This window comes from Mastomys coucha, unplaced genomic scaffold (genome assembly GCF_008632895.1).
Source record: "Mastomys coucha isolate ucsf_1 unplaced genomic scaffold, UCSF_Mcou_1 pScaffold20, whole genome shotgun sequence".
Classification (NCBI taxonomy): domain Eukaryota; kingdom Metazoa; phylum Chordata; class Mammalia; order Rodentia; family Muridae; genus Mastomys; species Mastomys coucha.
In genome coordinates, this window is record NW_022196903.1 from 42,260,311 (window position 1) to 42,273,756 (window position 13,446).

General features: G+C 41.8%; 1 long non-coding RNA gene across 1 annotated transcript; it reads right to left on the reverse strand.

Moving 5' to 3' along the window:
- Positions 1-3,803: 3,803 nt before the first annotated feature.
- On the reverse strand, positions 3,804-10,433 carry LOC116098836. The gene is made up of 2 exons (XR_004121966.1): positions 9,158-10,433; positions 3,804-5,955 (listed from the first exon to the last, which is right to left on the reverse strand). It is a non-coding gene; the product is annotated as an uncharacterized LOC116098836 (long non-coding RNA).
- Positions 10,434-13,446: the final 3,013 nt, after the last annotated feature.

A 13,446-nucleotide genomic window follows, 5' to 3' on the forward strand; every position in this document is an offset into this window, starting at 1 on the left:
TATATTCCAAGAATATAAAGAAGATGAGAGTCCTGTGTACCTAGGGACTCTTCAAAGTCTGACAAGGTGAGAAATGACCTAGGATTTGAAGGACAAGGGGGTGCATTGGATGGATAGACTCATGAGGGTAAGGAGCATGCAAGGCAGAATGAGTAGCCTCCAAGGAAGGAAAGTGCAGGACAAGCTATTGTTAACATACCCTGCTCAGTGCAGATGACAATGTGCAAGACAAGAGCCAAGGAAAGGATACCTGGAAAAAAATGATATAACTGACATTGGGGCCATAGCCCCACTCCAAAATAGTTGACTGTGAGAAAGCATTTAATACCATAAGAGAAAAGAGTTGACTGCTAGAAAACATTTAATACCATAAGAGGTGCAGAAATCACTAACAGGTATGATCTCTGGGCATTCAGAAGAATAGAGTCGTTTGGTTAGGGGCCATGTCGAAAGATGCCACTTGCTCCACATAGAGACTGAGGGTGGGAAGGGCAGAAAGGGAAGAATGCTGAACTGTCTTGTGTGTAAGGTGTAAGTGATGATACCCAAGCCTGTCTTTGTCCCATGGCGTCTCTTCTGTCTCATACTATGTGCACAGCTGTCAAGGCTGATTTGAAGCACAACTTTGGTGGGTTTACATCTTTCTTTGCATTACACTCTTTGGATTTGGGGAGGAGAAAAAGGAAAAGGAGGTCAGTTAACAAGGAGTTCATGAAATATTTACTTAAGAAATACATCTCAGCAAAGACTTACTCTGTCCCTAATCCATTGTATCATAAGTGACTCTCCATTGAGCCAAGTAACTGCCACTTGGGGACATTCAGCTATGCCCTCTTGAAAAATTGAAAAAAAAATGTTCTTCAGAAGGACACACACACACACACACACACACACACACACACATACATACATCACCATCATCATCATCATCATCATCATCATCGTCGTCGTCGTCGTCGTCAAGGTTCTGTAAGGGAGCCAAATAAACTCATTGGTTCCCCTGAATGAATTTTGGTAGAATTATGTCTGTTTGTCATCAGAACCTTTGGAGGAGGGGTAGGTGTTACTTTATGTGTGTCCCTTGGAATGGATTTTAGCTATATATGGACATCCTGGGATTTTTTTTAAGTCATCTTGACAGTTTTTATATTTACTCTACACATCTACTCCTTAATTTAGTCAAAAGGGTTGGGCCCTAAGCATCTATGACTCATAGTAAACTTTACCAGTTGCCATTTCCCTCCAGTGGTGTTAATAGAACACTCACGAGTCCTCTTGACATATTCAAGTAAAACAATGCAAGGCAACTAAGCCCGTAATCTTTTAAGAGCTAGGGACTAGGCGGCTGCATGATCACCTAGTGCCAATCACTCAATAAAAGCTAAGGGCTGGGTGTCACACAGTGGTGGAGCACTTGCCTAACATGTACAAGGCCCTGGTTTCAACACCAACACTGAAAAGAAAATAGGTAGAGAGAGTTTGATGATCACTATTGGTTGTCAAAATGACAGGATTTAGAATCACCAAGGAGACAGGCCTCTGAGCACGCAGGTGAGAGATAACCTAGATTAAATTAGCCTCTGGGTATGCCTGTGAGGGAATATCTAGATTAGGTTCATTGAGATCAGAAGATCCACTTTGATTATGCACAGTGCCATTCCAGGAGCTGGGATCCTGTACTGAATAAAAAGATTTGAGCTGAGTGTCAGCATTCATCACTCTCTGTTTCCTGGTTGTGGATACAGAGTGACCAGCCACCAAAAAGCTCCTGCCACTTCCTCACCATGCTGGACTGTAAGTCCATGAACTGTAAGACTAAATAAATCCTTCCTTAAGTTGCTTCTTGCCTGATATCTTGTCACAACAATGAGAAAAGTACCTAGCACAGAGGGTCTGGGAAAATATGAAAGAGAAGAGAATAGGGAAGTTTACCAACTAGGAGCTAAGTCTAGGAGCTCAGTGCATTGAGCTGCTGACTTTCTACCTACCTCATGTCTTGCCCTACCTGAGGAACAGTTGCAATACCTGTTCCTATCTCGTTTCCCTCTAATGTTTAACTATTGGTGTTTGCAGAGGCAGACTTGAAGCTGATGGCGTCTTTATGCTCAGAGAAATAAATCCCTGACAGCCTACTTAATGATATGACCCTAAATTTCTATGACATTATCAGTAAAATAATATGTAGTACTCATGGTAGAAGGGCCATTTGACTTCTGACTTTACTCAACAGAACTAAGCAGAGTTGGTAATCTAGATTCTAATTCTGATTTAGATACACATTCCTTAAAAAAAAAAGTCAAAGAAAACCTACAAATTTCAAACTGATGTCTTTATTGCCAAGGACATAATATTTTAATTTTGCCTATTATATTTGTATTGCTTAACTTCTGGTTATTGAGGACACCAGTCTTCAGGCTTCCTGTGCCTTATTTTCTATCCCTAAAGTAACCATAGAGTTAAAAGCAACTGACCTTACAATTCAAGAAATCCAAGCTCTTGAGAAATTTCTTGAATTCTATGTGTATATTTTCTGAAATATAGTAAAGCCAGGGGTTCTTTAAAACACACAAGCAAATAGTGGTGATGAGTAATCACTTACTTTTCTATAGCTGTGACAAAACACTGCAACCAAAGCAACTTAGGAAAGGAATGATTTATTTGGGCTCACAGTTCCCGAGGGATGAGTCCATCACCGTCACAGCAAGGAACTGTGGCAGCAAGAACCTGGCATGGTGGCAGAACAGTTCACAACTCACATCTTAACCTCAAGCAGGAAACAGAGCAATCGAGGATGGTGAAGCTTTGAAACCTCAAAGCCTACCTCCAGTGATGCACTTCTTCCAGCAAAGCCACACCTTCTCCCCTCTCCCAAATGCTCAAGAATATGGGTGATGTCTCATTCAAACCACCACAATGGGCCATCAAGTTTTTCCTGGAACAAATTATTACTCATGACTAGAATGTTCTCTCCAATATCCACCAAAACAAACTTGGAATATCCCAGGATGTACTGCACAAATGTTACATGGGTGCAGGTACAGGCCGTCAGTAGTTCAAAACTGAAACTCAAATTTTGGCAATTGACAGAGAAAGTTCAGGGAGTTTCTCAGAGGTCTTGCATTCAGTATTTATGGAAAATCCCAGGGCACAGTGAATGCATCATTATAACTTCTTTCTTAACACTGTTCTATGAAGTGTTCCATTTTATAGATTAAAGAGGCTGAGGCACAGACAGGAGAGATAACTTCCCAAGGTAGTGTGTGCATAGTGAGAGACACTTTAGCCTGGGCCATCTAGCAGGAGAGCCCCTGCTTCTCTCAGAAACTATTGTTATGCTGAAGAAAACAGTGTGGTTCTGTGGATGGTGAATCAAGAGCATAGACCAGAAACAGGATGACTTGCCTAGAGACCAGTGAAGCCATCCAAGTGAAAACTAAACAGGTGGGACTTGGCCAGGATGTTGAGATATGGGGGAAGGGAGACTCCGGGTGACACTCAGTGAACATGAACAAAGCCTGATGTTTGATCTTTAGTGCTCAGGAAATGTGAAGGTGAGACTAAAGAGAGAGCAGAATGAGAATGAACAGAGGCTTCTGCCTTGAATGACAAGGTGGAGTTGAGACCAATAACATCGCCTGACTCCACTCCACCTTTCTCTCTTCTGGGAATGAAATGTTGGAACATTCTAGATAATTTGGCAAGACATGTCTAGATGACCTGTTTGACCTGAGCTAGGGATATAATTTGAGTTTCATGTGCTTTATCTATGAAGTTTTCATGCATAAGTAAATTATCACAAGTCATCTGAGTATGGACATTTTATTGGAGAGAATCCACCCTAAACTGTACATTAAAAAAAAATCACAAGTCCTATATGTGTCTGTGGACAGAATTGGAAGTGATAGGTAAATAGACAATTGATACCAGCAAGGTCACATGATAAGGGAATAGAATATGAAAAGGTAAAGAATTGGCTTTTAAGCATAGGTAGAAGATAGTCGAAGGGGAAAAAAAATCTCATCAGCTAGAGGAATCACGTGACTGTAAGAGTTTGGCATGAGAATGAGAAGTTGCAAGCTAATTTGGGGCTGCATCATATATCACATACAGAAGAGAAACTTAAACTCAATAGGTAGGTATGCATAGGCTAGAGTTATAGGAAGCAAGAAATCTGAGGCTTTGAGGCTGTGAGTACATATATATATATATATATATATATATATATATATATATATTTTGTGGTTTATTTTTCAGAAGCAGAGTCTCATGTAGATGTCCTACTGGCTACATCTAAGCCTAAGATGACTTTGAGCATTGGGTCCTCCTGCTTCCATTTCCCAAGTCCTGGAATTATAGGAGTGTGTAGAGAAAATATCTGTGTCTATATGGATGTGACACCTGTCAATAGTAATTCTGATGGTCTATAGCTTAGGCAGGAAATAGGAGGTGGAACATCCAGTAGGTAGAAAGAATTCTGGGATAGTGCCAGAGAGGATATTTGCCTGGGAAAATGTGAGGAGACAGAAGCATGGTGTCTGAGCACAGGTAACCAGCCATGTGGCAGAATGTCGGTTAGAATAAGTCAGCTGTTATGATCTAGTAGAGAGGAGCCTAACTCTATGGCCAAGTTATTTGTAAGTCAACTTTGAGTCTGAGTCTTATTTCTGGGAGCATGGGCCTTGGAGGAAGAACTATGTAATTTCTACAAGACTGGGATCATGGTGGGTTTTATTCAGTCCTCAGGATCTACCCAGGGTTCATGCATGTTAGTCAAGTACACTACCAATTGAATTATCCCCATTACCCATCTTTTTATAGAGAAGCCAAGTTCTATTTGCTAGGTTATGTTTAGGGCATTATGCTCAGTTCTTATGTTTTTCATGACAGTGCCTTGATATTTGGTCAAACATTACTTCACATGTTTCCATGAGGGTTGGTGTTTGTTTGTTTGTTTGTTAGATAAGATTAAAACTCACCAATAGATTCTGAATGAAGATGATTACTATTCCAATGAACTTCATACAAGAAAACCACAAAAGAATGGCATCTAAGTTAAATATGGACATTGTAGTTATTGAAGTATAGAGGGTTATAAAGTGTTCTGAACGAAGAAATTTTAGAGCACTGCTCTGAAACTCAGAGTAATTTCTCATAGAGACTGGGCTGAGTCTTATTTCTAGGAGCATGGGCCTGGGAGGAAGAACTTTCATGAGTCTAGTCTAACAATGTTATGGCAATGACCTGCCTTCCCTAACATGGCAGATTTTAAAATAACTATTTACCCCAACATTATTCTGGGTCTGGAAACAAGAGGCCTAGGACTGGCAATATACAAAATCCAAACTTGGACACACTAATGTTTTAAATCTTTTCCTTTTTTTCTGCATTCCTTTTTGAGAGACAGGGTCTTTCATCCTATAGCCCAGGATGGCCACAAAATCATAGACAAGCCTTTGCCTTGGCCTCTTTAGTGCTGGGATTTTAGGTGAGAGCTATCATGACCAGCTTCATTCTTTTCTTGCTTGTATCCTCTTTCCAGAAGCTTTTGACAAGGCCTTCAGCCTGCCTGAGGCACTTGGTGTTTCTGCCAAACCTGATTTGCCCAAAACATTTCATTTTCAGGTACTACTCATCAATGTGAGAAAAAAGCCAGGTAACCTGATTCAGCTGGTAATACGACTCTGTGAACATCTGATGAGTCTTCTTACCACCTCGGAGCTGAGACTTTGAGAAACGGTACTTAGGAATCTTTGATGCAAATGTAGGCCAGAGAAACAAGGTCTTCACATAGTTGTTTGAATGATAAATCTTGTAGTCAGGAGTTCAATGCATTGGGTGACTTAGAAGTCAAGAATTGAGAGCTGGCTGTACAATGGTACATATCCATAGTGTTAGCTACTTAGGAAGCAGAAGCAAGTTTGTTGAGCCAGGAGCTCACCTAAGTCACAGAAAGACCTGGAGAAAGAAAGAAAAATTGTTTTTCACTCAAGCAGTTTCTGACTTTAAGATAATATTGGCTTTGTATTCTGCTTCTAATTTCTTTTGCATATCACTAAAAATATTTCTTCATTGACATTTGATAAACCAAAATGAGCTATGGATTTTTTCTAATTAATGTAGTAGATTGAAAAACCTCCTTCAAACAAGTTAAGGTTGTTTGAAATGAAACAATCATATTCTTTAATTACTTTTGTGTTTCCTTCTATTTCTCATTGAATTGTTCTGTATAGATACAGGACATATGTAGCAACTTTTTTTCCTAAGAGGAATTGGTTTTTCTTTATATAAATAATGTATCTTCAACTTTGGACTAAAATAAACATAATTTTAAAACCTACAAGGGTTGAAGAGCACTTACCACTCTTGTAGAGGATCTGAATTCAATTCTTAGTATCAAAACGATGCCTTACAACTGCATGTAACCCTCTTCTGGCCTCTTACATGTTTGCAGTACATACACACACACATATAAAACAGATGAATATTGAAAAAAATGTACAAACTAGTTTGTGCTGTATCCCCTCAAAGGCAGCAATTCTATTGGACCTGGTTCCTCTTGGAGACTCTTAGAAAAAGCTCCCACCAGATAGTACACTGTCATGGAAAAGGAGATCCTAACAAGCCAAGAGGCAAAATGTCTTCACACATTAAAGAAATACAAACAAAATAAAACACAAAACAAAACAAAACAAAAAGACTGTCCTCAAAGAAGCTGAAAATGTGGCAATAAAGTGACAAAACCTTCTACGTGTGGTGGTCTGATTGAGAATGGCTTCCATAGGCTGTTTTTGAATACTTGGTCCCCAGTTGGTGAAACTGTTTGGGAAGGATTAGGTGGTGTGGCCTTTGAAAGGAGGTGTGGTACTAGAGGTAGAATTAGGGGTTTCAAAAGCCTAAGATATTCTAGTCAGCTATCTTTCTATGTCTTGGGCTTGTGGATCAGATTTAAGCTCCTAGTTACTGCTTCAGTATCATGCATGCTTTCCTGCTACTGTGTTACTCACGGTGATGGTCATGGACTCACCCTCAGAAATCACAAGCAAGTCCCCAATTAAATACTTTCCTTTATAAATTGTCTTGGTCCTGGTATCTTTTCACAACAATTGAAAAGTAACTACTACACTCTGCCAGAGAGAAAAATTAAGCATCTCCCAAAGGTAATGAGAAACAAATCCTAACCTTCATAAAAGACTACCACCTTATTCTTCCTGTTTTGCTCTGAACATCCTCCAAAGATAAAAAGCAAACACATCCCTCCATTAGGAAGTGAAATGTGGTCTGAATAACTAGCTAAAAATAACCAGATGAACAGAACACAGCTAAAAGAGAAATATGAAATGGATGCCAAGGACAGAAGTAAGGAGAAGGAAAAAGAGGAGTGGGAAAAAGGAAAAGAGGAGTAAAAGGTGAATAAATGATTATTCTGTGATAATGTGTGAGTTTTGGCAATTATATGTCTAAGAACAGGAATTCAAGTGTAGCTGAACATGAGCTTTGGTATAAAAACCATAGACTTTCTGAAGAGCTGGTAATATTCTTTGAAAATTTTTAAGAAAACGGAAGTTGTAGCTCTGTGAAGGCTACGGAGACTACAGCTTCTGTTATTGGGTGTTCCTGTTCTTAAAATTAAAAAATTTTTTTCTTATGTGTGGTAGCATAACTCCCTACAAATTATCACCAGTAATACATTTGAGACTTTTTTTAGAATGTTGCATTTGTGTTAATTGTGATAGAATTATATAAACTTAAAAAATCTGAGGTGAGGAGTGGAGAGATTGCTCAGCAGTTGAGAGCACTGGCTCCTCTTCCAGATGATGCAGGTTCAACTATAACTCCAGCTCCAGGTCCAACAACCTTACACAGACATACATGCAGGCAAAACACCAATTCACATTAAATAAATTTTAAAACATTCCAAGGTGATCTATGATATGTTGAGTTTTGGTCTTTTGCTATGAATTGTAATGCTGAATACTGGTCCCCAAAGTCTGGTTGCCTCCAGTGATGGCATCCTCATATACACCAAGAGATGTTATGCAACCTTGCTCCTTAATTTAAAACTATTGATTGAATAAAGATTCCTACAGCCTATAGCTGGGCAGAAAAGAGGTAGGCAAAGTTTTGGCTACTGGGCTTGTAATCTGAGGCAGAAACCAGAATGAGAAGAGTATGTGGAGAGAGGAGGAGATGCCATGGGGTAAGGGATTGTGAGAACTGGCCATGAGGGCTGGCCAGAGTAAGAGCAGCAAGTATGGCAAGTCATATCTCAGGGTTATTGGCAGGGAAGTGGACATAATAGCACAGAGGGCAGGCTTAAGGCTCTGTGACCCTCCTACAGCTGAGGGCTGATTCTATCAGACCCTGCCTTGCCACAGATAGCCACGCCTCTCGGCCCACCTCCTGCTAATTGCCACGCCTCTCTCCAAGTTCCAGTTATGCTGGAAGTCCCGCCTCGAGACTGAAGATGAAGCTGCTGATTGGGCCAAGCTGCTGACGAACTTGGGGGAGGGGTTTTGCTTTACCTATCTACCTGTTTGCTTGTAACAGAGAATTCAATGAAGTGCACCATGTGTTGGTCTAATTTTTTCAAACCCTTCCCGCATTTCCAGTACCCTTAATTTTCAGGTCCTTTGACCCACCCCCCCATTCCAGAAGACCCATTCGTATGAGTGGCTGCAGGCAGCCACAGGCTCATTATAAATATGTTTTGTATCTTTTTGTTTTGTTTTTCCAGACAGGGTTTTTCTGTATAGCCCTGGCTGTCCTGAAACTCACTCTGTAGACCAGGCTGGCTTCGAACTCAGAAATCCACCTGCCTCTGCCTCCCAAGTGCTGAGATTAAAGGCATGCGCCACCACTGCTGGGCTAGTTTTGTGTGCCGGGCTAGTTTTGTATATTTTATCTGTGAACAAAATGATCTAATGTGGGGTAGAAACCCCCAACTGAGAAAGTCAGTTATGTCAAAGGATGTTTACCTGAAGCAGTCATAGGTGAATGTTTTGTTAAAGCAAGCCCATGAAAGGATGCGTGATGGATTCTTCACTAATGACTCACATGTATTGGTTCACCTTACACAGTGTAGCTGAGCTCCATTTGTCATGACTCCCTAGAGAGAAATGCACCCAAAACTTCTGGTGGTGTTCTGGGGGTTTCTTACCACTTCCTTGGACCCCTGCTGATTGATGCAGAGTGATGCCAGCTGATACAGACTCGCATGCTGAGGCAAGACTCCTGGAGGACACGTGATTTTTGACAGTGACAGGTTTGCATAGCTAGCTCTGTAAAGCTTCTTGGTCTTGGGTTTTCGTTGATGTTCACTTCTTTAAGAGAGGCACAGCGAATAACTTCTCCTGGCCTAATCATGCTGACACTGCTGATTCGTGTTTCCTATACCAACACTACTAAACCGGACTGCTGGTATGTTCTTGAAGTATCTGCAAGCGGACTGAGCTGCTGCTGCTGCTGAACTGTGTGAACTGAACTGCTGACTTCCTGACAAGGCAGATGGGATCTGCTCCAAAGAACCATTTCTAAACAGCTCCACTTCCCCATATCCTAATAACCTTTCTTTTCTACTAGCTCAGATCGGTGGTGGGCTAGAAGGGAGGTTAAAGCATTTATGAATCATTATTAAAAATAGGGTTGAGAAAAATCAAAAGCCTACAAGGATATACTACTTTTGAAGAGGAACCAGCTTTAGTCTCTAGCACCCATACTGGGCTCTCTACAACCTGTAAGTTCAGCCCCAGGGATTAGACACCTCTGACCTCCACAGATACCTGAATTTACAGGTACATAACTCATACACTCAAAATGCACACATAAGTAATCAAAAAATGTCTTCAAAATTGTATACACAAATTTTTTTTAAAAAAAATCCCATTTACTTGACTGACCCATGGTCTGTTTGTGGTACAGGCTGGCCTTAAATTCACAAAGATATATCTTCTCTGCCTCCTGAGATTAGGAACATTTGTCATTATGCCCAGCCTACTCCTTTTATAACAATTACTTTGAAGACTAGAGAGATAGTTCAGTGAATTAAGAGCTTTTCGCAGAGGACATGAGTTCGATTCCCAGCACACAAGTGGTAACTCACAACTGTCTGTAACTCCAGATCCAGGGGCTTGGACACCCTCTTCTGGTCTTCCTCAGTACCAGGCATGCACAGATAATACACATATGTGCAGGCAACACACTCAAACATGTAATTTCAGGTTTTGCTTTTACACAGTGCACAAGAGAGTCTCTCGGCACATATGTTGGGCCCTATTTGGCCCTGGTTTGGGCCTTGAGGGCAAACCCAAGCCTGGCTGGAGTTTTGTATGCTGTCTCAGTAGCTTCCATACTGGAGTGACTCAGCATGACCTGCTTAAGCTGCCTTTGCCTAGCTACTGCTGTAACTTTGTTGCTTCTGTCAGTCACCCCATACCCTTCGTCAACTTTCCCCTCCCCCTAGGTCATCTCACCTCAGCAGAAAACTCCTCCTCTCTCAGCCCTTTATAAAGAAAAGATCCATACAATAAAACGAGTTCCTGCTTTGACAGACTCCCTGCTCAGGGTGGTTATTCTCTGGAAGACAGGAGATTGGAGCATCAACACTCACCATCCGGCTCAGCCATGAAGGCTCTGCTGGACCGGGTTCTCTCTCTCACTGGCAGAGAGCCTGGCACACATACACATAAAAAGTTAAAAATTACATAGCCTCAAAACAAATTAAGTTCATTAGAACATATTATAAAACATAGTAAAAGACTTAGGGTTCTAACTTTTAGAACTTGGACAGAAGGAACATGGAGTGGTTCCCAAACTCAGGTTCTGGGTCTTTAAATTCTTATCACCAGAAATATCAATGTTTAGCTTACATTTCCTTGTTATTATCATCATCTCCATATCAGAGGATGATGAAACACTGTTTAATAACTTGCTCAAACTTACCCAGTTAATAATGGTTCACATAAATATAAACTCGGGTAGGGTCAGGTTTTGCTCTTTTCCTTCCAAGTTTGGGACTTAGATCTGAAGTTTGTAACTATATCTCTGGGTAATTCTGAAGCCAAGTGGGTGTAGGAACAAACCTGTGAAATCCATTTACTTTCCACAGACTAGTTTCTTACCCAAGTCTTAGAAATAATAGTTCCTACGGCTGTTCAAGTGACTCAGTACTCTTCCATCTGAGTAGTAAACACACTTTGAGCAGGTTTCAAAAATGCTGAACAAAAGCTGGCAAACTCAAGAAATAATCCCTTTCCCCCAAGGCGTACCTGAAGGCACACATGGGAACCTGGCAATGAGGTATTTTTAAAAATAGCTATTTGAATCTAAAACTTGAGTTTTTCCAACTGCTTTATTGCTTCTAATTTATGAAGCTCTATTTTAATCTCACTGACTTTGTCCTGATAAAGACCTTTGTGGCAGTTTTGAACTTTGACACTGGCTTTTTAAACTGGCTCATCCATTTTGCCGAGACAGAGAATATGCAGGGTGTTTTGAGCATGAAAGTTACTATTCTATCTTTTTGTCCTATGCTCAGAACAGATGCTGCCTGGTTGCAAAGTGGATACAGGTGAATGAACAAGTCCAGCCACTGAAAATGATAGTATTGACAGATAAGTAAGATACTTTAAAACAATGAATGGAGACAGTGAGAATCAGGGAGTGGATTCAGATCGACTAAATACTTGTCTAAATTTAAGGCAAAATGGGTCGAAGAAACTCAAGTTGAGACACAAACTCATATCCAGGGGTGAAAAATCACAGAAAAGGAGACCATACAGAATGATGAGACTCAGGACAACAGATTAGGAAGTATAGAGAGGAAGTAAATTGTTATCTCTGAATACATGGCAATCTAGTTTTAGTAAACAAAAGCCAAAATAGACAAGGGACATCCTTACATTTTTTTTTATCTCCATCCTTACCATATGTCCACAGAAAAGTTACTAAAAACATGTTTCTTTTGATGTTATTGAGGTGCTTGATATAAAACAAATTAAAAATCGTTTCACCAAATGTAAGGATAACATAATTTGTTATATACGTACAGAAACAGCACTTTTAAAATTACTTAATAGATGTTGGAAAAAAGCTATAGTTTGGTAGAAGAGACTAAACCAGCAGCACTTTTCTAACTTCCTAAAGCTTCGACCCTTTTAATATAGTTCACCGGGTGACACCCCCAATCGGAAAATGACTTTTGTTGCTATTTCATAACTGTAATTTTGCTGCTATGAATCGTAAATGTTTTTGGAGAGAAGTTTGTCCAATGGGTTTCGACCCGCAGGGTGAGAACTGCTGGACTACACACACCAGTGGGACTTTCATTTTGAGAGGAAGCACGAGTAGCTCAAGCCGTGGAGGTGGCACTGTCAGGTCTTCGAGGATTTCTGCCCCGAAGTGGTGCATTAGAATCTCTGTGGTGTTCTAGTTTGGCGGAAAACACAAGTTATATTAAATACATCTTTGGCCCAGATGATGGGCTAACTGAAAAATCTTCCCTTGCTTGTTCACGGGATTAAATGGCAGATCTAAGCCAGGCTATTAAAACAGCTGCCTCTAACTAGGTGTGTGGGGTAAATCCATTCTTTTTTCCAGCCTCTCACCGGTGGCTGGGTGGGGGTGGGGGTGTTGCCAAATTTACAATCCACTATTCCAAACACAAGACGACAGCAGCTGACTTCCAACGGGTGAGATTATTCCACGTGTAAAAACAATACTATTTCACGCCATCCCAGGTTGGAATCGCCAACTCCAGCTCTCCAGACCGCAACCATACATACACAGTGGAAGTGAAAAGGATCTAAAGAGGGGAGGGAGGCCACTGTAGTCTGGAGAAAAGTATTAAAGAGGGAGGCACGCATACACGTGGGCATGTGAGTAAACTGGAGGTTTCCGCAGGGGGGAATCTGCAGGTAGGAAGGGGGTCCGGTCGGAGAAGCAAAGGCACGCTTCTCTGGAGTCCGCCTGCCCCTTTGACTTTCTCGTCTCACGGTTGGGGATATTGCCTCTGGATCAGAGACAACAGGCTCAGTGCAGCCGGGGTCCACGTCCGCTCTGGGGATGTGCCTGGAGGAGAGCAGCAGGGGAGGTCGAAGCTCGTCTCCTGCAGCCGCTTCCGGAAGTTTCTTCAGAGGCCAGAGCCCCCAACCTCAGCTCGGTCCCCACGAGAAGTCCGAAGTGGCGGGAAGCCGGGACTTGAGAGGCCGCCCGGACGCGAGGGCGGCGGGAAAACCTGGCAGAGGATTCAGCACGTCCGGCGGGAGCCGGCTCGGCGTTCGGGAAGCAGAGGCCATGGCTCGCAGGTAGAAATGCCCGCGCGAAGCGGGTCCTCGCCACGGAGGGCCTCTGGGAGGGCGGTCTCGGTGTCCCTCCCGCGCCGCCGCCGGCCGGGCGATGGCGGCGACGGTTTCTTGGCTCCCCCGCCCCGGACGCCGATGGCGGTGCGTT